This window comes from Furipterus horrens, unplaced genomic scaffold, assembly GCF_987537825.1.
Source record: "Furipterus horrens unplaced genomic scaffold, mFurHor1.1.pri manual_scaffold_4, whole genome shotgun sequence".
Lineage (NCBI taxonomy): Eukaryota > Metazoa > Chordata > Mammalia > Chiroptera > Furipteridae > Furipterus > Furipterus horrens.
In genome coordinates, this window is record NW_028327174.1 from 192,501,482 (window position 1) to 192,523,783 (window position 22,302).

The 22,302-nt window shown below is 46.5% G+C and overlaps 1 pseudogene; it reads right to left on the reverse strand.

Moving 5' to 3' along the window:
* Positions 1-10,176: 10,176 nt before the first annotated feature.
* On the reverse strand, positions 10,177-20,425 carry LOC150013616 (dual specificity tyrosine-phosphorylation-regulated kinase 1A pseudogene; annotated as a pseudogene).
* Positions 20,426-22,302: the final 1,877 nt, after the last annotated feature.

Genomic DNA, 22,302 nt, shown 5'->3' on the forward strand with positions numbered 1-22,302 from the left:
CTTTTGCAGGCTGTCAGCCAGAGACTGACCTCAGTTTTTGTTTTGTTTTGTTTCGTTTTTTGCCATGCTGGTCTCTTCCTAAGGGACCTCACAGCGTGGTAACCTGCCCCATCCAAGCAAAGAAGTGTGAGAGCAAGAGCAATATCCAAGGCTTTGCAACCCAATCTTAGGAGGAGAAATAACCCATCACTTTGGTTGCGTTCTATTCATTCGAAGCAGAGGACTAGGGCGGCGAACACTCAAGAGGAGGAAATTATACAAAAGCAGGACAGCCAGGAGGTGCTGACGACTGGGGATTCTTTTAGAAACCACCTCTTTCCTTTCTTCCAATTCAGATTCATCCATCCATCCATCTTTGTACCACGTAGGGCTTAGAAATCCAAGCTTTAGAACCAGGCAGCTTCAGAGTCCAACCAAAGGTTGTCTTTACCAGCTAGGATTAGTTACTTATTCGCTCCAAGTCTCTGTTTCTTACCTGTGAAATGGAAACAAGGACCCTCATGGGACTGCTGGATGATTTAATAAAATATGTAATACAGTGATCCCTCACTTATTGAGGGTATTACGCTCTAGACCCCCTGTGATAGGTGAAAATCCGCAAAGTAGGAACCTTACGTTTATTTTAGTATTTACTGTACAGTCCCCCCTGGCTGGTTTGGCTCAGTGGATTGAGCGTCGGCCTGCGAGCTAAGTGTCGCTGGTTCGATCTTCCAGTCGGGGTACATCAGAGAAGGAAAACTCTGACTCCAAAAAACCTCCGCTGCCTTGCAGCATACCTCTTCAGGGGAAAGGCTAAGGGAGTAAACCCCGACAGAAAATCCGGAGCCGGAGTCCCTAAGGCGGTTTGACGTTGTAGTCAACACCGGCAACTCCTGCGGCGCACCTGAAGCCAAGCTGTATTGACTCCGTCTTTCCCTTGGACCCTTCAGCTGCGAAGAGAGGGGGGGTCTGCTGCATGGGCAACAGCAGACCCTCCATATCACCCTGCCCAGGCTCTGTAGCTTCAGCTTCACTGGAGAGGACACTCCAGCGTCATCGCAAGATGTCGATTCAACACGGGAGGAGACAGATACCGTGTCACTCCCGAGTCAGACTGCACAGCCATTCTCGGCGGTGCAGATAGACTCTTAAGAAGCTACACCATCGTCTCTCGAGACGGACAGCTGCCGACGACTGTACAGTACCACAAAACCCTGCGATATAGCGAAAAATCCATGAAAAATAATTAAGTATAATATTTTTTAGAATCCCACGATACAGTGAGGCCGCGATAAGTGAACCGCGATATAGAGAGGGACCGCTGTACATTTAATACACACGTACTACGTCTGAAACATGAAGCGCTCAATAAGTGGCAGCTATTGCAATCAGCATGGTCACGAGAGTCTCCTTTGAAGTGGAAGAGCTACCACAGGTCTGTGCATGACACTAGAGTTGACACGAATGCTCTTGTGTCCACAGTCGCATCTGATGTTCCCTGTGAGTTCAGAAGGAAAGCGTAGTATCACTCGCTTACAGATGAGGAAACAGAGTCAGGAGAGGTGAAGCGGTGAGTCCAGGATCACACAGCAAGCTGACATTGGAATCTGAACTACAACCTTGTTTCCAACTCTGATCACTGGTTTCCTTCCTCCTGCATGAACATTCACTCTTCAACAACATAACCTGGGTACAAGATCATGTTGACTAAAATTCCTTTCTTCCTGAGTCATCTTCCCTATGAAACAGTTTTCCAGCCCTTAGGGGGTCACATGAAACCACAACCTTTGAGAGAGACAGAGAGCCTTGGAGGTTGCTGGAATTTCTGGCAAGCGGCCACCTTCCTGCGGCCCTTCTCCCTTACATGGATGTCTGTCCCAAGCTCACAGACATACCCCAAGTCTGAAAGCCCATTTCATTTCCGGGATGGAGCAAAGACAGTACTGAAGGATAACAACAATTACATCCAATGACATCCTGCTCTTCCTTCTGGCCTTCCCTCTTTAAACTTGCTTACTACGGTCAAGGTTCAACCAACCAGGTAATATTTTCTAGAATATGTGAACTCCAAGGGGACCATGGAGGATGCTAAAAAGTATACAGCTTAAAATAACCTCAATAGGAAAAAGAACTTTCTAGCCATCAGAGCAATTTCAAAAGGAATGGGCTATAGGAAATATTCACCATGGGTATGCATGGAGAGATCTCAAAACCTAACCGTGTTGTCAAATTACCTGCTCAGATTATTTAAAATACATATTCTCAGGCCCAGCCATAGACCTATGGAATCAGAACCTTTAACTACAGGGTATGTGAATCTGTACCTTTCATGGTCCCCAGTGATTTTGAACATCAGCCAAGCTTGAGAATCATGAACCTAACTGCCAAGAATTCAAGCATCAAATTGAGGCTGGATCAGATTAGTGGTTTTTAAACCAAACTGATGCTTAGAGGTCTTCTGGGGCTGCTGCCTGCTGGTGGTGAGGCTGGGGCCAGAGCAGGGGCGCAGTGAGCACTGGAGCTGGAGGAAGGGCATGGTCGTGGGAAGGAAAGGGGAGCATCTAGACTCCACCTCCCAGTTTAATCAGAGCACCCTAGTTTTATCACTTTCATTCATTTATACTTCCATGCAATGTGCATTTATACAAAAGACGGTCTACCTTGGAAAGCTTGAAAGCGGCTGAACTAGATGACCTTTAATGTATTTAATCAGCAAATAGCTGCCAAGCATCTGCTATAGGCCAGCCTCTGTGCCAAATCAAAGCCGAGTCAGACGTGGTCCCTCTTCCCTGGGAGCTCACAGGTGAGAGGGGAAGGAGAGCAAGAGAGTCATTCAGGGACACCAAGATGACTTCACAGAGGAATGAAGTCTCTGTAAGAGTGCGCTAGTTGGAAGTGGAAAAGGTGTGGAGGTCTGAGGAATGGGGATGCTTCAAACACATTTTGAGTGTGGTTTACACTTAGGACACATGGGAATGGTGGCCAATGAAGCTACAAAAGGTGGCAGAGTCTCTGAGCAGGCGAGCTTCCTTACTGCCCATGTGAGGAGAGAGGGGTGAATAAATGACATGGAAAATCACAATCTTTGGATCTGAAGAGAATGCCTATTGACTCCCTAAAGCAGCAATTCTCAACACAAAATGATCTTCTCCCCACAGGAGATACTTGACAACGTCTAGGCATTTTTAGTCATCACAATTGTGGGAAAGGGGGTGCTACTGGCATCCAGCGTGCAGACTTCAGGGATGCTACTAAACATCTTACAATACACAAGACGGTCCTTATAATAAAGAATTATCTGGCTCAAAATGTCAGCAGAGCTGAGCTTGAGAAGCATACCCTACAGTTATAGGAAAAAGCCCAACCATTTTTGACTATGGCATTCAGGGTCACTAGTGCAAGGACTTATGGGAAGTGTGGCCACTAAAACAAGGAATTATGAAGAGATTCTGTGACAATACTGCATTTCAACATCATGGGGGGTCAAAGGCCCTGGGGAATCACATACTGGAGTCCAAGTGTATAACCTAAGGCTAGAAAGGGGCTATGATCTGTTTAGGGTCTCTGACCCAACTAGTAAGGAAGATCTAGATTTCCTGGATCCCAAAGCTAGATGTTCAAATCTCTGGTCTCTACAGCCCAAATGGCTTTTTGCCTCTGCCTGGGCCTCACAAGGATTTTATCTCCCTTTTCCATTCAAACTGTCATAGTGGCGCCATCTGTGGCACACAGATCATGTGAACTCTCCAGCTCCACTCCAATCAGGGGCGTGGTGAATAAAGTCTCTGCTTTACGACTCCACAGGAAAGCTATTAGAAGACACTAGAAGCCAATGCGCCCGAACTGGAGCCTCAGAGCTGTGTGGTATAGGCTGGATGTGGCTCTGAAGTCAGACCTGAGTTCAAATCCAGCTCCACCATTATAAGCAGCATGACCTTGGTTGGACTTTACCCCTCAGAGCCTTAGCTTCCTCATCTGCAAAGAGAAGCTGATTAGAGTCCCTGTGCCATGGGGTTTTTGAGATAATGTACATAAAATGCACAAGGCATGTCAATGGGAGATGTCCAATAGGTGGAAACTCTGATGTCTAAAAAGATGGCCACCCCCTTGGGACTAAAAGCAAGTGCCATCATAGGAGGTAACATCTAGAGATACCTTATCCCTACAGAATCTACCCTTCCTCTTACTATATAGGAGTCCATCTGCCTACGTGGCCTCAGAGAGGAGGGGTGAAAGTTCTTTCTGAATTTTGCCTAGTGGAACCACTGCTATTCTGGAAATAAGTAATAACTTGGATTCTTAAGGTGAAAAGAAGCTCCAGGAATTATTAACATTAGCCTATCTTCAACTAAATAGGCCAACTCTACCTGAACCGATTACATGTTTATTACACATGACATACTCTGCCACCTCTCAGACATGGTCATTCCAGGCAGACTGGGTCACGCCAGACCTTCTTTCTGACTCAGCTTCTTTGCCACAAACAAATGCCAGGAGGCTGGGCCCAACCCTGGTGTATTCCCTGTCAGCCTCCTCGGGGTCTCCCGGGACTAACTGCAAAACTCTTTACTCTCTGGATGGCCATCAGTTTTATAGCCCGTCTCTCCTCCTGATCCCCAATGTACCCCTTCTGGGTGTTGCCCACAGTCACACTTAACATGTTTTCATCTGGCCCCAGAAGAAAGGTTACAGAGAATAACCTTCTGGCCTATTCTTCTTAATTCCAAATTTATTCCATTAAAAAAATCAATCTATTAAGCATTAGCCACAAATGTACCAGGTGCCTTGTCAGACATCAGGATACAGGAGTGAGCAGGTAGACAAAGCTCCTTCCCCAGGGTGCTTGTTCTGGCTACAGCCAAAGGGAGAAGTGTAAAAACCAGACATCTCTAAGGGACCTGGAGGGAGCTCAAGTCTTGTGATTGTCCTGAGGGTAGGACTTCAGAGGAATGAAGCAGGGGAATCAGACACAGAGGGCAAGGCAGAGGACCAGAATAGGTAAAGTTATGGAGTAAAGAGTGACTGGGGCAACTGGAAGAAATTAAGAGAAAGTTCAGGCTCCCTGAGTGGAGAACGAGAGATGGAAGATGTGAGAGAGATGAAGCCAGAGAATTAAGCAAGGACTAGACCATAAAAGGTCTCATAACTGATCATTTTAGAGAGTAGAGGCTATTTCCTGAGTTCAGTGAGAAGCCACGTATTTGTATGCACAGAATAACCATTCAATGTAATGTGTATTTATTTAATGCTTCCTTATGTGTTCAAGTCTCCCCTAGGCACCATGGATGAGGAGTACAAATATAGCCTAAAACGTGACCATTGATTTCTCTGTGGGCAGGACAAAGATGTTCTTTAAACTGCGCTTCAAATAATGGGACCATTTCAGGACCCTGGAGAGCAGGAGATATATTTTGTTTTGTTTGGAGAGTTGACATAATGCTTAGCTCAGAGTGGTGCCCAGTATGCAGTGGAATAAAAGCAAAGGTCATCTGACAAAGGTACATCTTTTTTTTTTTTTAAGCAGAGAAGTGAGAAGACCAAGGCAGAGAACTAGTGGTCAAAAAGTCTTCCACAGGGAGACAAGACTGGAAGGATGGGCGCGAAAGGTCATGCGTGGACCTGGGTCAGGGAGATTGACCAGACAGGAATGAAGCTTTGTTCTCAGGAGCCGTGGGGGGAATATTTGGGTGGACAAGCAGGTGTCGGTCTTCAGGACAGGATCCTTGAAAGACAGAATGAGGACTTGGGGCTGATCCACAACACCCTGGGGGGGTCCTACAGTAGATTCTGGAAAAAGGAAGAATCCTGAGGAACACTCTGTTTAGGAGGCCGTAGGCTATGGGAATACAGAGAGAAAGAAAGGGAAGGGCCAGCAGAAAGCAGCTGTTGTCACCTAGGTTAAATGTCAAGGGAACCAAGAACAGGTCAAAATGGGTGGGACTTACATTAGGTACCGAGAAGGGGCAGGAAACTTACTGAAAAGCAACCAAAGACTGGATCAAAGAGTCCTAGTGTGGCACAGTCCCCCACTCCAGTCCCCAAAGCTCATAGGTGACGAGTTTCTAACTGCATTGTTCAGATTTCAGGACAATGAATGGGCTACATTCCCAGTGGGTAGGAGTAACTCTACACTAAAAAGGTCCAGAGCAGGTGTCCACAAACAATAGTGAACAGTGCAAGTCCAGCCCTCTGAGGAATAGATTTTACATTTTTGAATGAGTGGGAGGAAAAATAAAAATAATAATATTTTGTAACACATGAAATTTCAATTTCAGAGCCCATAAATGAAGTCTTACGGGACACAGCCATGCCCATTTGATTAACTGCGGCCCAGCAGCTCTCTAGCTATGTGGCCCACCAAGACTGAAATGTGTGCCCTGGTCATGTAGGGGAGATTTTGCTCACCCTCCTGTAGATCTTTCTGTCTGGAGCTCAGGGCTTGCCTCTTCATTTGTTACCCCTTCTCCCATATGGCTGGACCCGGGTATGCAAACATCCTTGGGCTTAAAGGGAGCTCAACGTACCAGGGTTGAAATGATTTGACTTTCTCCTTCACTGTTCTTGACTGTACTACACCTCACCTAGAGCCCTTGTAGGGGGAGTGGGTCTGGACTAGGACAGAGAGTCATGGTGTCTAGGTTTCCCATGCTCTGGGTCCAAGCTTCCTCACAAACCCTAACAGAGGGCTTTAGGAGAGGGAGTGGCCAGATGAGGATTGTGCGTAAGGACCGAAAGACCTCACTGTTGCCCAGCTTCAGAGTGACTTGGGAGGGATGAGAGAGTGACGCGGGGCCAGCTTGGCACGGTAGGGGATTTCCTCTACAATACAAATGCATGGGTCAGATTCATCCTGGGATTCTGGATGGAGAGAGTTAACACACTGGGAGAGGTGAAGGACTATCCTGGTCAGTGCGACCTGGAAAGCGTGATGGCAATTCAATCTTCACAGGAGCCCACCTCCATTGGAATAAAAAATCTTTTCTTTATACTCTTATTAAACACTAATCTTAATCGTATCCATCATCATTAAGTCTTAAAATTGTCTGGAATATTTAAATAGGCCAAACTAAGTCAGAGGAAAGGATATAAAGGGAAAGATCATATTCTCTTCACAAAGCCCACCAAATAATCACTGGAGATTCAGCTCCCCACAGAGACCAAGGCTTTTGAGGGAGAGATTTTCACCAAGGGCACAAGGAGGGGCTGCCAATTGCATTCGGTCTTGGTAATAATCCTCTTTCTTTCAAAGACTCCTCAAAAACTTATCAAGGAAAGGAAGAGGCATAAAGAAGATGAATTAAAGGCTTAAATGTCCCTGGGACCTGGAGAGGCATTAAAAGAGAAAAGTTCCATAGGCCTTCCCTCTGGCTTCCCTCCTTTTTGGGCCCCAACACTATGCCCGTTAAATAACTCTGCCTCCTTGGTTTCTGTTACTGAGGGGCTAACCTGCAGCAGCCCTGCAAGGTCAGCTGGCCTGGCCCACCTGCTGTCTCCTGACCCATAGCAGGAAACCAGCAGGGCCTTTCCAACCATGTTCCAAGGAAGAAATAATGGCCCTTTCATACTCCCTCCTGAATAAGACCTTGAATTGGAGAAGATGGTCTCTCACTTTCACTGCCCTCCCCACCTTGCAGCGAAGCGATGAGTGCGAACTCATCAGAACTCACGCTGTACCTTGGCCCTGGAAGATGCACACTCCACACATCGGCCCATTGACTTCCCGCAGGAGCCCCGAGACCTGGGTCTCACAGTCCCCATTTTACAGATGAGGCGTTTCACAGACAGGAAAATACCATAATCACAGTCACCCCAACTGGAGCTCAGGCCTCGGACTGCACAGCCTCTGTCTTTTCCTTCTCTGCCCCACCGGCTTGTTCCCTCCCCCACTGCCCCTCAGCAGGAGGATGACTTAGGAGAGGTGGTAGATTCGGTACAGGAAGGGGATTCTGTAACAAGAGACATTATATTTTATCATCATTATTAGGCTTGAATCCTGCGTGTTAAAACAATCAATTTAACCTTAACTCTGGCTAATGTATATACATTAAGTGGGGGAACCTATATGCCGTCATAAAAATATGGGAAATTAAAACCTGCTGACATAAAATCAAATCACCCAACCATAAAAGGTGTCGCTTTTATGTGATTATCTTGCCAATATCTTCGTGTTGCTAAACTAAATCAAACTACAATTTTCCCCACATGCCCTGAATTTAATGGGAACCATTAGTGGGTGTGATTCCTTATAGATCTCTTCTTAATAGAAACATGGCCTCTTATACCCTGGCCGATTAAAATGAAGCCGCTGGGCTCTCATTGGTTGTGTTGCTTTGAGAATACCAAATAGCGATTCTACTTGAAACAACAGAGATGTTGACTGGCGTTCAAGGCCTTCCTAAAATATCTGACACCAACGTATCTTTCCAAAATGTTCTTCCTCTGCTCCCATGAATAGTCTTTCAGAGAATCCAAGAATATCAAAGTGAAAGGGAGTTTTCAGGCCACAGATTCTACTCTGGTGAGTAGAACTGGAATCGTATGCCAGCTCTGTTTGGCATCTTGGAGCTCTGGGTTGAGAAGAATTCCGAGGCCAGTTCCAGACTCACTGAGTCAAGAACACCATGGCCGACCGACACTGTCTGCCATGGCCTTGGTGGGAGGAGTGGGAGCACACTGCCACGACCATGCCTCCGTGTTTTCATCCAACCCCTTCATTTTACAGATGCAGAAACTGAGGCTCACAGAGGGGGAGAGACTTGGACAGAGTCACACAATGAGTAAGCAACAGAGTCAAGATCAGGATGCATTCCTCCTGACTGCTAGCCTTGTGTGCTCTCCCTGGTGGAGGAACTCTGATGGAAGAGGGTAAGGCACATTGGCAGGATCAAAGAGCCAGTTTCAAGAAGGCAGAAGGCAACTCCAATCCCAATGACAAAGAAGCAAACTCCCCTGAACTCCCAAAGGTCCTTAATCAAATATCCTTAGTCCATCGTAGGAAGTTATTATCCCTTCATTTTTCTTTCCCAGTGTTTGTCTCCTTCCTTTCACCAGACTGGAATATTGTTCTGCTAATCCCAGATCTTCCCCCAAACAAGTTCACCAACAATTACTGAAGCCTGGGATCTTTTCCTGACCTTGAGTATTTATCAGTGAGGGTCGAACACCCTTTCTCTGACTCTTATCCATTGGGAATTATTGATCATTGATACTGTCCCCTGTCCAAGTTCAAGGTGGAATAAGACAGAACAGAGAGGCAACAATGGAAATCATTAGTTCCTTCATGCACACATCCATCCTCCTCTGAACCTCTGCAAACGTCCCTTGAGTCCCCATCATCTCCATGACAAAGCCCCCAGGTCTTTACACAGCCCTGAGCACCTATCACAGTCTGTCTGGCCAGCCTGTCCAGCCTCAGCCCTTCTCAGTCGCTCTCAGGCATACCTGAACCTAGAGTGGGAGGGGCAAAGGGCACTGAGGTGTTGACTCCTAGCCCATCCCCACGTGACTGATAGATCTTTAGTATGTCTTCTGTGCCCGGACATTATTTCAGAAAAGGTGCTGAGTGTGACTGACAATGACTTCCCTAGATGTGATGGTGTGTGGCACCAGGACAAAAAGGCAGCTTTGGTTATCATTCTTGCTTTAGTCATGGTATTATCAGCTCCCTGGGAACAAATGCTGTATACACCTGCTTTGGTGCCTTCGGTCATACTCATAGCTCTCTATGTACCAAGTCCACCTGGTGACCCCAATTTAATCTTCAAACCCTGGCTCCAGAGTCACCACCTTTGAGAAGCTGTTCCCAACTCTCCGGACTGAACGAATCCCAGACCAAGGCACATCAATCGTTATCCCAGGAGTAGAGTAGGAAGGTTAAGGGCACAGATTCTGGAGACAGGTGGCCCAGGTGCAAGTCCCTCTGCTGCTCCTCAGCAGCTGTGTGATCCTGAGCAAGCCACTCAGCCTCTCTGTCTCTCCATTCCCTGACCTGCCATGTTGAAATACCACCTGTCTCACAGGACTGCTATAAAGACAAAAGGAGCTCATGTGCTTCCAGAGTGGCATGTTGTTCAGGGCCCAGATTGAGAGCTCAGCTAGTGTTATCATCCAGCACTTGAGATTCTGTAACTTAATAACAGGGTGTCTACCTGTCTTCTGCACTGAACTGCCAAGTTTCTCGAACTCTGGGATTTGACTTTAGTATCTGTGAACTACGCTGTTGCTCGTGTTAGTGCCCTCGTCGGCCGTTTTCTTGAAAAAGCTGTGCTGCAGGGCGTAGTACGGCTGGATCCGCGTTTTGGGGTCATAATCGAGCATCCTTAAAATGAGGTCTTTGAACTTCAAGTAGTCAGCCACCGTATGACCCGACTCCCCAGCGCGGCGCCCCCCAGGTCCTCCTGTCTCTACTCCAAGAATATTATGAAGTTTACGGGTTGCTGGTGGTTTATACTCCCGTTTTCCATCTTTGGTCTTCTTTAAGTTCCAAGTGCCATCTGGCAACTTCTCAAAGAACTTTCTTGCTTTTGGTGCTTGGTCAAGAATATGAGCAGGTGGAATACCCAGAACTTCCACTATTTTGTTCATTTGATCTACCTCATTGGCGCCACTGAACAGAGGTTCTCCCGTATGCATTTCAACCAAAATACACCCGAGGGACCACATGTCGATCGCAAGGTCATAAGGCATTCCCAGTAGCACCTCTGGAGACCGGTAGAAGCGACTCTGAATATACTGGTATATCCGCTGCCCCAGTTGACAAGAACTGCCGAAGTCAACGATCTTGATTGCACTGCGTTTGGGGTTACAGAGGAGGATATTCTCGGGTTTTAGGTCACAGTGAATGATGCTAAGTTCTGGAGTCGCCAGGAAAAGCAGTGCGGTGCACATCTGCTGTGCGAACTTCTGTGTTAGGTTCAGAGAGACCCCTCGAAAGTTGGTGTTCCTCAGCAAGTCATAGAGGTTGTAGGACAGCATTTCAAAAACTAAACAGAGATGGTTTCGGAACATAAAGTGGCGTTTCAAATGCACTATGTAGTACTTCATTTCAGTGTCATGTTTGTTCATGAGCTCCAGAAGCCGCACTTCTATCTGGGCCTGATTCAGAAAAGCCTTCTTGTTCTTTATGATTTTAATGGCAACCCATTCTTGCTCCACGCGATCATACGCCTTTACAACCTGTCCGAAGGAGCCTTTGCCTATCAAGGAGTCGATTTCGTAGCGGTCCATCCACTTCTCTCCGTTCTTCACAATGTAGTCATAGTTGTCGTCGTCGTAGCCGTCGTTGTAAACCTTCCGCTCCTTCTTGTGACTCTTCTTGCCTTGTTGAAAGAAGGCAACAGGCCCAATCCCCTCCAAGATCGCCCCCCTTAAGTCCAAGACAGGTGAGGTCATCACTGACCAGGAACAGCAAATGCGGCGGTGGACCGAGCACTACCTCGAGCTGTACGCAACGAAGAACACCGTAACAGACACTGCTCTTAACGCCATCCCAGACCTACCAGTCATGGAGGAGCTAGACACCCCACCTACTGCGGCAGAGCTCGGCAAAGCCATCGACCGCCTCGCTTGCGGGAAAGCACCAGGAAGCGACGGAATCCCTCCAGAAATCCTAAAGAGCGGGAAACCAGTCCTGCTACAGCCGCTCCACCATCTACTCTGTCTCTGCTGGAAGGAGGGTTACATCCCCCAGGATATGAGAGACGCCAACATTATCACCATGTACAAGAACAAAGGAGACCGCAGCGACTGCAACAACTACCGGGGCATCTCTCTCCTCAGCGTCGTCGGCAAAGTATTCGCCCGGGTCGCTCTTGCCCGCCTGCAGACCCTTGCTTCCCGCGTCTACCCAGAGTCCCAGTGTGGCTTCAGAGCTGGCCGATCAACAGTGGACATGATCTTCTCCCTACGCCAGCTGCAGGAGAAGTGTCACGAGCAGCATAAACCACTCTACCTCGCCTTTATTGACCTCACGAAGGCATTTGATCTGGTCAGTCGAAGCGGACTCTTCAGCTTGCTACGGAAGATTGGCTGTCCGCCACATCTGCTTGCTGTGGTCATGTCCTTTCACGACAACATGCACAGCACGGTGTCCTACAACGGCGCAACCTCTGAGGCCTTCCCAGTCAGCAGCGGAGTAAAGCAGGGCTGCGTCCTCGCGCCTACGCTGTTCGGAATCTTCTTCTCCATGCTCCTCCAATACGCCTTTAAGGACTGCAGCGAGGGTGTCTTCATTCACACCAGATCCGATGGCAAGCTCTACAACCTGGCCCGTCTACGAGCCAAGACCAAAGTCAAAGAGGTGCTCATCCGTGAGATGCTCTTCGCCGACGACGCAGCTTTGACATCACACTCCGAAGGGGGACTCCAGCAGCTAGTCACTTGCCTTTCCCACGCATGCAAGGAGTTCGGACTAGCCATCAGCCTGACGAAGACGAATGTTATGGCTCAAGGCACGGGGACTCCCCCATGCATCACCATCGACGGATACACCCTGGAGGTTGTCAACGACTTCACTTACCTCGGGTCCACCATCTCGAGCTCTCTGTCAGTCGACCTGGAGGTCAACCGGAGAATCGCCAGGGCAGCCACAGTTATGGCCAGACTGAACCGGCGAGCGTGGAACAATTCCAGCCTCACTGAGAAAACCAGACTGCGCATCTACCAAGCCTGCGTACTCAGCACTCTCCTCTATGGCAGCGAGACGTGGACCACCTACGCAAGGCACGAAAGGAAACTCAACAGCTTCCACATGAGGTGCCTGCGACGCGTCCTGCATGTCGCCTGGCAGGATAAGGTTCCCAACACCGAGGTGCTGAAGCGAGCCAACATGAGCAGTTTGCATGCAGTTCTTAGCGAGAGACGCCTCAGGTGGCTCGGCCATGTCAAAAGAATGGATGCAGGCCGTATCCCCAAAGACCTCCTCTACGGCGAGCTAGCAGAAGGCAAGAGGATGACAGGGCGCCCAAAACTGCGGTTCAAAGACATCTGCAAAAAGGACATGACACAATGCTCCATCAATCTCAACACATGGGAAGTTCAAGCAGACGACCGCCTAGCCTGGAGGCTCGCGGTCAGGCAAGGTACGTCACGCGCGGAGGCTGCGCGCAACGAGGAGGCGGTCCAGAAAAGATCGAGGCGGAAGCAGCGTCAGCAGCAGCAACAGCGGCCATCTGCCTTCACCTGTACCAAGTGCGGCAGGGATTGTCACTCCCGAATCGGACTGCACAGCCATTCTCGGCGGTGCAGATAGACTCTCAAGAAGCTACGCCATCGTCTCTCGAGACGGACGGCTGCCGACGACGAATCTGTGAACTCCTTGCCCACCTATGCAGCGTTTGTTACATAGGTGTGCATGAATATTTAATGGGTGACTAAATGAATGAATAAATCTGTTTGAAGGCTTCTAAGTCAGAAGGGAGAGTCAGTTTCTAGGTTCTCTGCTGCTGGTGGCTTATCCCAGTTCAAGAGGACTCGAGTGAAGCGTCCCATGGATGTCACTGTGAGTCAGAGGAAACACTACATCACAGTGACAGCCAGACTCATGTTTACCTTGCACTACTCTAATAACCTCTCACTAAGGCAAAAAATTAAAATTCCTTCCGCTCTTGATGCGATCTCTGAGTGGCAAACACTGATGGCTTTTTTCCCCTTCTCCTTGAGTTTCTAATGAAGCAGAAGCCGATATGACTGTTTTATGTTCCCATCTGTCTGCACTAATGGTGTCAGCAGAGACGGACACACCTTTCTGAAGAGTGTTTGCTTGGGAACTGGTGTGAGATGGCATGGGCAAGGCACACCCCCAAGGTATTGACTTTTTATTATGATTATGGAGATAAGAGTTTATGTCACTATCAACTTCAACACACAGGTTCATTATTGGATTGCATGTGATGCTTATCAGCAATGCTTCTAATAATTCACTTGGTCATTCATTTGTTCACAGAGAGGTTCTGCAAATCTACTCTGTGGCCAGAACAACCGTGTCACACAATTCCAGGGCCATTATTCACATCAGAGTCTGTGGAATGATAGAGCATCTCCTGGGGACTGACTGAACCTCCAGACACAGCAGCCCTACAAGGGACAGTGCTGCACATACAGAAATGAATAAGACATAGGCTTCTTCTCCCAGGAAGCCCAGAGTTAAGTAGGAGAGTAATATTTGTAAACACATAAATTACCAGTCCTGTAACAAAAGTAAAATAGCTTATTCAGGGCAGACAGGCATTCCAAAGGCACATGTAGCTGAATCTGGGAGGGCCAGGGAAGACTTCTTGAAGGTGGTGAGGTCTGATTATAGTTTTGAAATAGGCACAGGAGTCTATTAGGCAAATATGAACAGGAGAGCTGGGAGTGGGGATTGTGTAGTTCCAAGAGGAGAAAGGAACATGGAAAAAGATATTACATGGAAGAACATGGTCTTTTATGGTACAGTAAGCCATCAGTGCATTATTATTATTCACATTGAAGTTGTGTGGGGTGGGGAATGAAGAACGTTGAATGCCGTGGTAAGAAACTAAGACTTTATAGTGGCTGATACGGAGCCATGATGAGGTAGGAAGTGGAAATGAGACCTGTCACATTTAAATGGGATGACAAGGATCTCTTGGAAGTATGTGTCTATTTTCAAACTCTTCTGCACTGGTTATTTCATTTTAGCTCTGTTGTGGCTTAGGAGTAAACTGGACGTGAACTCCATTTCCTGGAGTGGGATGAGGGCAGATCCTAAAATGAACCAAGATTTAACCTCTGGCATCATGGAGGAATAGGGGACCCGGTACGGCCTGTCCAGTCTGGCATAGACATGATGTCCCACTGGCAGACTGGCAAATAGATGGCAACCCAAATTGACCAGCAGTTTTTCATATTTGCTTGTGGATAGCTCTCTGTGCACACAGAACACAGACCTGGGAAATGCAGCCCAGAACCACTCAGTCTAGGCAGGTGGTTTGCATCAAGGAGCCCCTTTGCTACTTATTATTATCCTCCCTTTCAAAACCTCCTTCACCATTTATTTTTCTTAGCTTTGCTCTTCTATCTTCCCAGCCAGAGAATAAGTCTCTTCAAGGCAAGGGCCATGTTCATTGTATAGACCATCATGTCACATTTGCTTGACATACAGTGACTGCTCACTAGACATGTGATTCATGTGGGAGACGAAATGATGCCAACCCCAAATCCCAGAACCTGTGACTGTTACCTGATATAAAAAGGGGAGGAGGGCGACACTGCAGATGTGTCTAAGTTAAGGGTCTTGAGATACATTATTCAGGATTATCCAGGTAAACCCAATGTGATCACCTTGCCCTTATAAGAGGGAGGCAGGAGAACCAGAATTAGAGAAATGGAAGGAGAGGTAAGTTTGATGGATGGGGGGGGGGGGGGGGGGGTATGAGCTAAAGAATTCAGCTGACCTCTAGAAACTGGAAAGACCAGGAAGCAGATCCTCCCTTAGAGCCTCCAGAAGACACACAGCTCAGTCAAGATCTTAATCTCGGCCAAAAGACCCGTTTCCGACTTCTCACCTCCAGCACTGTAACAGAATAAGCTTTTGTTGTTTTTAACCATACAGTTTGTGATGGCTGGTTACAATGGCTATAGGCCATTAATACAGAGACTGGTTAAGGGCTAGTCTCAGTTTGGTGCTAGGGAAAATCATAGCAACAGTGGGACTTAGACCCAGGTTCCAGACCTAAAGGAATATGAACAGTAATGTAAAAAGTTGATCTTTACAGTTCGGAGTGTCCTTTACATACATTACTCGGGGAGTGCCCAGCTTAAAGATACTTGCCGTGCACACAAAGAGGAGCGTCCAAGACCTGATGAAACAATGTTCACTGGGGAAGATGTCATGGGGTCGGGAGCAGGAGCAGATGGACAGCCTCCCACTTTACACAGCACTGCAGGACCAACGCACAGTTAGCTCCCTGGCAGGGCCAGATGTCGCTCTCCAAGGAGAGACCTCAACCCATTTTATTTTGAATTTCAAGAACAGCGTAAAGTTAGATCTACCCTCTTCTGACTTCTCAGTGCCCAACGCAGTATTGTGATCAACAGGCACACTCCTGCACACTCATTCATCGGGCACAGCTGAAATTCTGTCCCCACTGATTACTAGCTCCCCTTTTCTCCTTGCCCCAGCCCCAGGGAACCCTTGTTCTACCCTCTGCGGCTGTGAGTTGGACTGGTTTAGACACCTGGTACAAGAGGAATCATGCAGTATTTGCTCTTCTATGACTGGCTGATTTCACTTATAGCAGAATGTCCACAAGAGTCATTCATGTTGTCACTATTGCAAGAGCCCATTCTTCAAGGCTGGATAATAGTCTATTGTATGTAGAAGCCACATGTTTTTATCTGTTCATCCATCAATGAACATCTGCATTGCTTGCATATCTTAGCTACTACGATTAGTGCCCCAATGAACATGAGAATGCTGGTATCTCTTTGACTTCAATTCTTTTAGATAAAGAGCCAGAAGTGGGATTGCAAGACCATACGGCAGTTCTGTTTTTAATTTTTTGAGGAACCTCCATACTGTTTTCCATGGGAGCTGCACCATTTTGCATTCCCACCAACAGTATACAAAGGTTCCAGTTTCTCTACATCTTTGTCAATGCTTACTGTATTGTTTTCTGTATTTTAATTTTTTTATTGATTGATTTGAGAGAGAGAAACATCAGTTTGTTGTTCCACATATTTATGCATTCATTGGTTGATTCTTGCATGTGCCCTGACAGGGGATCAAACCTGCAACCTTGATGTATGAGGATGATACTCTAACCCACTGAGTTACCCAGCCAGGGCTTGTTTTGCTTTGATAGTAGCCATCCTATCCAGTGTGAGGTGATATCTCACTGTGGTTTTGATCTGCATTTTTCTGATGAGTCTTGAAGTTCAATGGTGAAGGAAGTACAGTCTGTCTGCTGCTGTAAATGGGCTGGGACATATTAGCCAGTTCTGCGTTTGTGGCTGCAGGGAGCACCAGTCCATCTCATGTTATGACTGAGAGTCTCCTGTGGTTGACCTGAATTGATTGATTAGACACTGAGCTATAACTGGTTTCCAGGGAACTGTGCCAACTCTTTTGCTGAGAGGCTAGCCTGTCAGGGATCCATCGTAGACAAGTTTATGCTTACCTCTCAAATAAGAAGGCTAGTGCTAGGGGATCATCCAGTACAATGTTACTCAAAGTGGATCAGAAAACAAGATATGTCATTGTCTCCCAAGGTGCTTGCCGAAAAATCCCTTTCCAGAGCTGCACTTTAGTCCTGCTAAATTACAATTGCTGGGAGCGAGACCTAGGAATATGCAATTGTCTCATTCAAAATTCGAGTTGTCCAATGGGGAAACTGAGGCCCTGGAAAGGAAGGAAATTCACAAGATCACAGAAGGTCAGTGACAGAATATCTGGTCTCTGACCTCATGAATCCATATTTATGTGAAAATTAAATGCTGGCAAACTTATGGAATGCTCAACAGTTCCCTGAGAATACTGACGTTCACTATCATCGCAACATAATTTTCTTTGATGAAAAAATGAGATGAATGACAGCGGTCTGATTCCAAACCCAGGGTTCTTTTATTTACAGAGAAGCTCGAAGAGGAAGCATTCAGTCAAATGCAAGTTATCACGCTATCAGCGACTAGTAGAGTCGGAGGCTCTGGGTGGCAAAAAGGTGTCCGGGAGGGCGGGGTGACTCAGAAAAGGCATCTTAGCCGAAAGAAATTTTGAACCAGGTCTTGAAAGAAGTTTTAAGTTGGCTAAGAGGAGTCATAGATTTCAGGGTCTTTGCCATAATGAATCCTCAGAAGACTGACACCACGGTATTAAAAACATGATTGTAATGTTCTCGGGGAAAAAATGAACAGCCTAATCCTGCAGAGGATGGATATTGGTGACTCTGACTTATGTGTGCACCGCACAGCTTCCCTAATCAGCTTTGCTCTTAGTGCAGCTCAGGGTGAAGGCTGAGGGCTGAAAATAGTCCACTCCAGAGTCTTGATTGCAAAGTGTTTCGAGAGGGAAGACGTGGGTGACAGACTAATAAAACACAGGAACAGCTTGCATTTGTGTTTTCCCACAAAGTCCCTTCCACCACAAACTTCCCAACAACGCTTGCAATCTCCCTAGAGGCTCCAGCTCCACCACCCTCTCCAATCAGGTCATTCAGTCCCTGGCAGTTTTGTTGAGCACCTACTAGGTGCCAGCCATTGTGATTGCTACAAACACCATCTTGCTTAATTCCCACCTAAACCTGTGAGGTAAGCTTACACTTGGAAAACCTGAGATACAAGCTAAGGATTAAATGTAACAGACTCAGTCCACATATCTTGGGTACGTACCATGTGCTTTTACAGAGATAGAATCAAGTGACTTCCCCCTCACGGAAAGTCCCATTCATTAAGTAGGTATCATTAAACTTCACTTCATACCACATGGCTTAGACATGATAGAAATGTATTTCAACCAGATCTAGTTGATTGAAAAAGTGATTTTTTTTTCCTTTTCCTTTTTCTTTTTTTTGCCCTGGCTCATATGGCTCAATATTGAGTGCCAGACTGCGAACCGAAAGGTCACTGGTCTGATTCCCAGTCAGAGCACATGCCTGTGTTGCGGGCCAGGCCCCCAGTTGGGGGTATATGGGAGGCACCCAATTGATATTTCTCTTGCACATCAATGTTTCTCTCCTTTTCTTTCTCTCTCCCTTCCCTTTCTACCCCCACTCCCTTGCGCTCTAAAAATAAATAAATAAAATCTTTAAAGTAAATAATGACACAAAAATAAACTCTGTGAAGAAAAAAAAGTGATATTTTTTTCTACCATCATAAGCAGCCTTGAATAGATTGCCTAATCTTGGAGGAGGAGAAAAGTTCATGGTCCATAATTAAATTTACCATGTGATAATTACAATAGGTGACAAGCTGTAACAAAGGTATCTACAAAGCAGCGTAGCTGCTCAGAAGGAGAAACAGCCCTGCAGCCGATTTTTGCCATGTGGTCTTTGCACACGCTGTTCCCAAGGAGGACAAACGTCCCCTCCAACAGTCCTTTCCTGACCTCACCATCTACGTTGCTTGTGTGTTTTTCTCTATCATTGCACCCTGTCTACTCTTTTTTTTTAAACAGCACTGTTTGCAACTTGTAGCCACTAATTTACTTCCTTGCTTATTGTCTTTCTGCGGCAGTTGCATGAGAACTCCACCCGCACAGGAACGCATCTGTCCCAGTCCCGACCGCATCCTCAGTGCTGACACCAGGAGACGTTTGATCATTGTTGAATAAAGAAAGAAATAAACGAGTGAATCAATGAATGAATGAATGAATGAATAACTTTGAGGACTTCGTCCTCAGAACAATACCGCACGTTATCATCCCCCCCCCGTTCAAAGTGAATAAACAGAAGCTGCCAAGATCATAACAGCACAATAGAGGGATGAGGGAGAATCAACCCAGTTGCTCTGAATCTGACTCCAAAGCACATCTCCCTAAAGCAAACCACACCAACTGTAATTCACAGATCCTGAAGACTGTGGGTTCACAGATGACTCACAGGAAGCCTGGAGAAGGGACAAGGCAAAGATACAGAAAGGTACAGAAAGAGGGGCTGAGACTACCCACTGATGGGTGAGGCTGAACCCATAAACATAGATTCATTATAATAAATCATAATATTAACTAATATGTATTGTCTGCTTACAGCTTTACCTGTGTAACAGAAGAGAAGATTTTACTGTCCAAGATTCTGGAGCTGTGAAAGCACTACATTTGGGATAAATCCTCAGATGCAGGGCCTGCACCAGAAATAAGTCTTCTACTGCACTGTTGTGCATAAGACAGAGGAGGAAGTGAAGGGAAGGACCAGGTGAGGAAAAGGTACCACATTCTGCGATGCGATCCTTCCCCTGCCTGGACTCCCCTGGACTTGCCTACCTTACAGCATGTTTAATGTATGTGTATTTCTCATGGAATCCTGAGGAAGAGCACAAGCAAACTTGTCAGGGAGCTAAGAGCCCAGGAATCAGAGCAGTCAGAGACAGAAAGTCTACTTTTGGAATGAAAACTAAAAGCAAGTGGCACAGTATGAAAGTAAGTCCACCCGTACAATGAGCCTGGAGATGCCCCGCTGGGGTCTCCCTTGGGAGAAGGGTGTGTTTTCCCAGCTACTGGGGCAGCCTGCAGTTGTCCGCCCCTGCCGGGACTGCCCCTCGGCCCAGCCCCCTTGTCCAAGGTCATGCCCTGCCTGGGCCATCCCCACCCAGGGACTGACCGATAGAGCAGGGAGGATAAAGGCCAAGCCCCTTGGGCCTCAGGGGACATCTCTGAGAGCTCTTTTAGCTGCAGAGCTTGCCCAGGGTCAGCTGAGGGTGTCCCTGGGGCTGCTTCACAGCTCAGCTCCCTGGCCTTGTGCGTGTTGTCACCCCAAGGGCACTTCCTGATAAACATCCTGCAGGCTAAGCTCTGTCTCAGAATCTGCGTCCTGGAGAACCTGACCTAAAGCACCCAGAAGACCTTTGGACTTTCACGGGTTGTGAGACTGCTGATATTTTAGGCAAATTATAACTACCTCTCAGTAGACATCATGTCCCCATTCTGCAGATGGGGAAACTGAGACTTTGACTGGTTGCCTCATTCACCTGCAGGGACCGTGATTCAGGGTTAGATCTCACCATATATTAGCCATCTCAGCAACAATAAAAGAGCCCACTTCTGTGTCTCTTTTCCATCAAACCTAGCCTTATAATGCTTCCTTTCCTCTCCTTCCCACTGCACATGATTTTTTTTGTTTTGTTTTGCTTTGTTTTTTTCCATTTCCTATGGCTCTTATTACATCCTGCCTCCCACCATGAATATTTATTCACAGTCTGTGTCCTGTAATGAACCATGTTCTTTCTGAGGATAAGAGCTATGTTTGATTCATCTCTATATGCCTGCAGATGAAAAAAAAGAAAACTAAATAAATGTGAACTGAATTAAAGTGATTCTACATTGATTTATCTCTAATTATGGAATGAAAGCCTTTGTTCTAATATAAAAGCATCAAGGGTGGAGGAAGTTGTTTTGGTGGGGGAGATGGTTATGGGATACCCCGCTGATACTTTTGAAATCAGCCCTATTTTGCTCTTGCCCCTGGCTGTCCCTGATGGAAAAGCCAAGAGGGTGAAGATAATAAGTGCATTTTTTAGGCCCCTGAAAATTAAGACCCAAGAAGGGTAAAAAAAAAAAAAAAAAGACAAAGAAAACCCAGAGAGAAAAAAGCAAATATTAGTTAGGAATTTGACAACAAATATCTGAATTAAGAAATTAAATGCAGGGAAAGAAATTAAATGGTGTAGGAGTTCCTACCAATAGATTCCAGAGCCGTAAAACGACATCTCTCGCTCTTGTTCCTCTGCAAACAATTCCAAGTGTAAATGTATTTTTGACACAAATGGCTCTGTCCCACGATTCTTGATTATAATTATAATAATGGGTTTCTGAAAGCCTGCAAGTGGTTCTGGGAATGATAATAAGGGTTGAGAAAAGACATGTTGTTTATATGGTGAGTGTTTGTGGAATATTAAATGAGGATGGGAAGAAAACCTCATGTTATACTTCCCACAAACTCCAAAATATACAATTATACACAAGAAACCCACCACTGTCTCCCTCTCTTCCACACACACACCTTCAATTCCATTGACCCGCAAATCGGGGACCACACAGAGCGGGAACAGCAAGCTTCCTTCCTGTTCTCCTTACAGAGTTGCTCATGTCTTAGGAAACCTCCAAGCTTTTTTTCATGGGAAACAGGAGCAGCCTCAGTCTAAGGGATGCTGGTCCTTCCCTCACTTGCTCTTAGTCCTGGCAGGTTATTCCAAGTCCCTGAGCCTCTGGTCTTTGGCCACATCGCAGAACTCTGGCCACGCTGGTGTGGATTGTTTGTATGCAATCAAAGTTCTTTCTCTTCCTTTGTAAGCTCGCGGAGAACATGGAACCTAACTGATCTGTTAAGGGTGGCAGCAGTGTCTCATTGTGGTAAGACACGCATAAACAAAACTTAATATTTTAACCATTTAAAGTGTACAATTCAACAGCATAAGTAGATTCACAATTTTGAGCACCCATCACCTCTCTAGTTCCAGCACTATTTCATCACCCCAAAAGAAAACTCATACCCAGTAAGACCCTCCACATCTCTGCCCTCTGCAGACCCATTGTTCCTTTAACTGTTAGTGTCTCCTCCTGTCTTGTACATAATAGGTCCTGATTAATGTTTGAAAACTAGTAATTTCCCATTTAATTAATCTTTACTATCTTCTCTGCCTACTTCCATGATTATT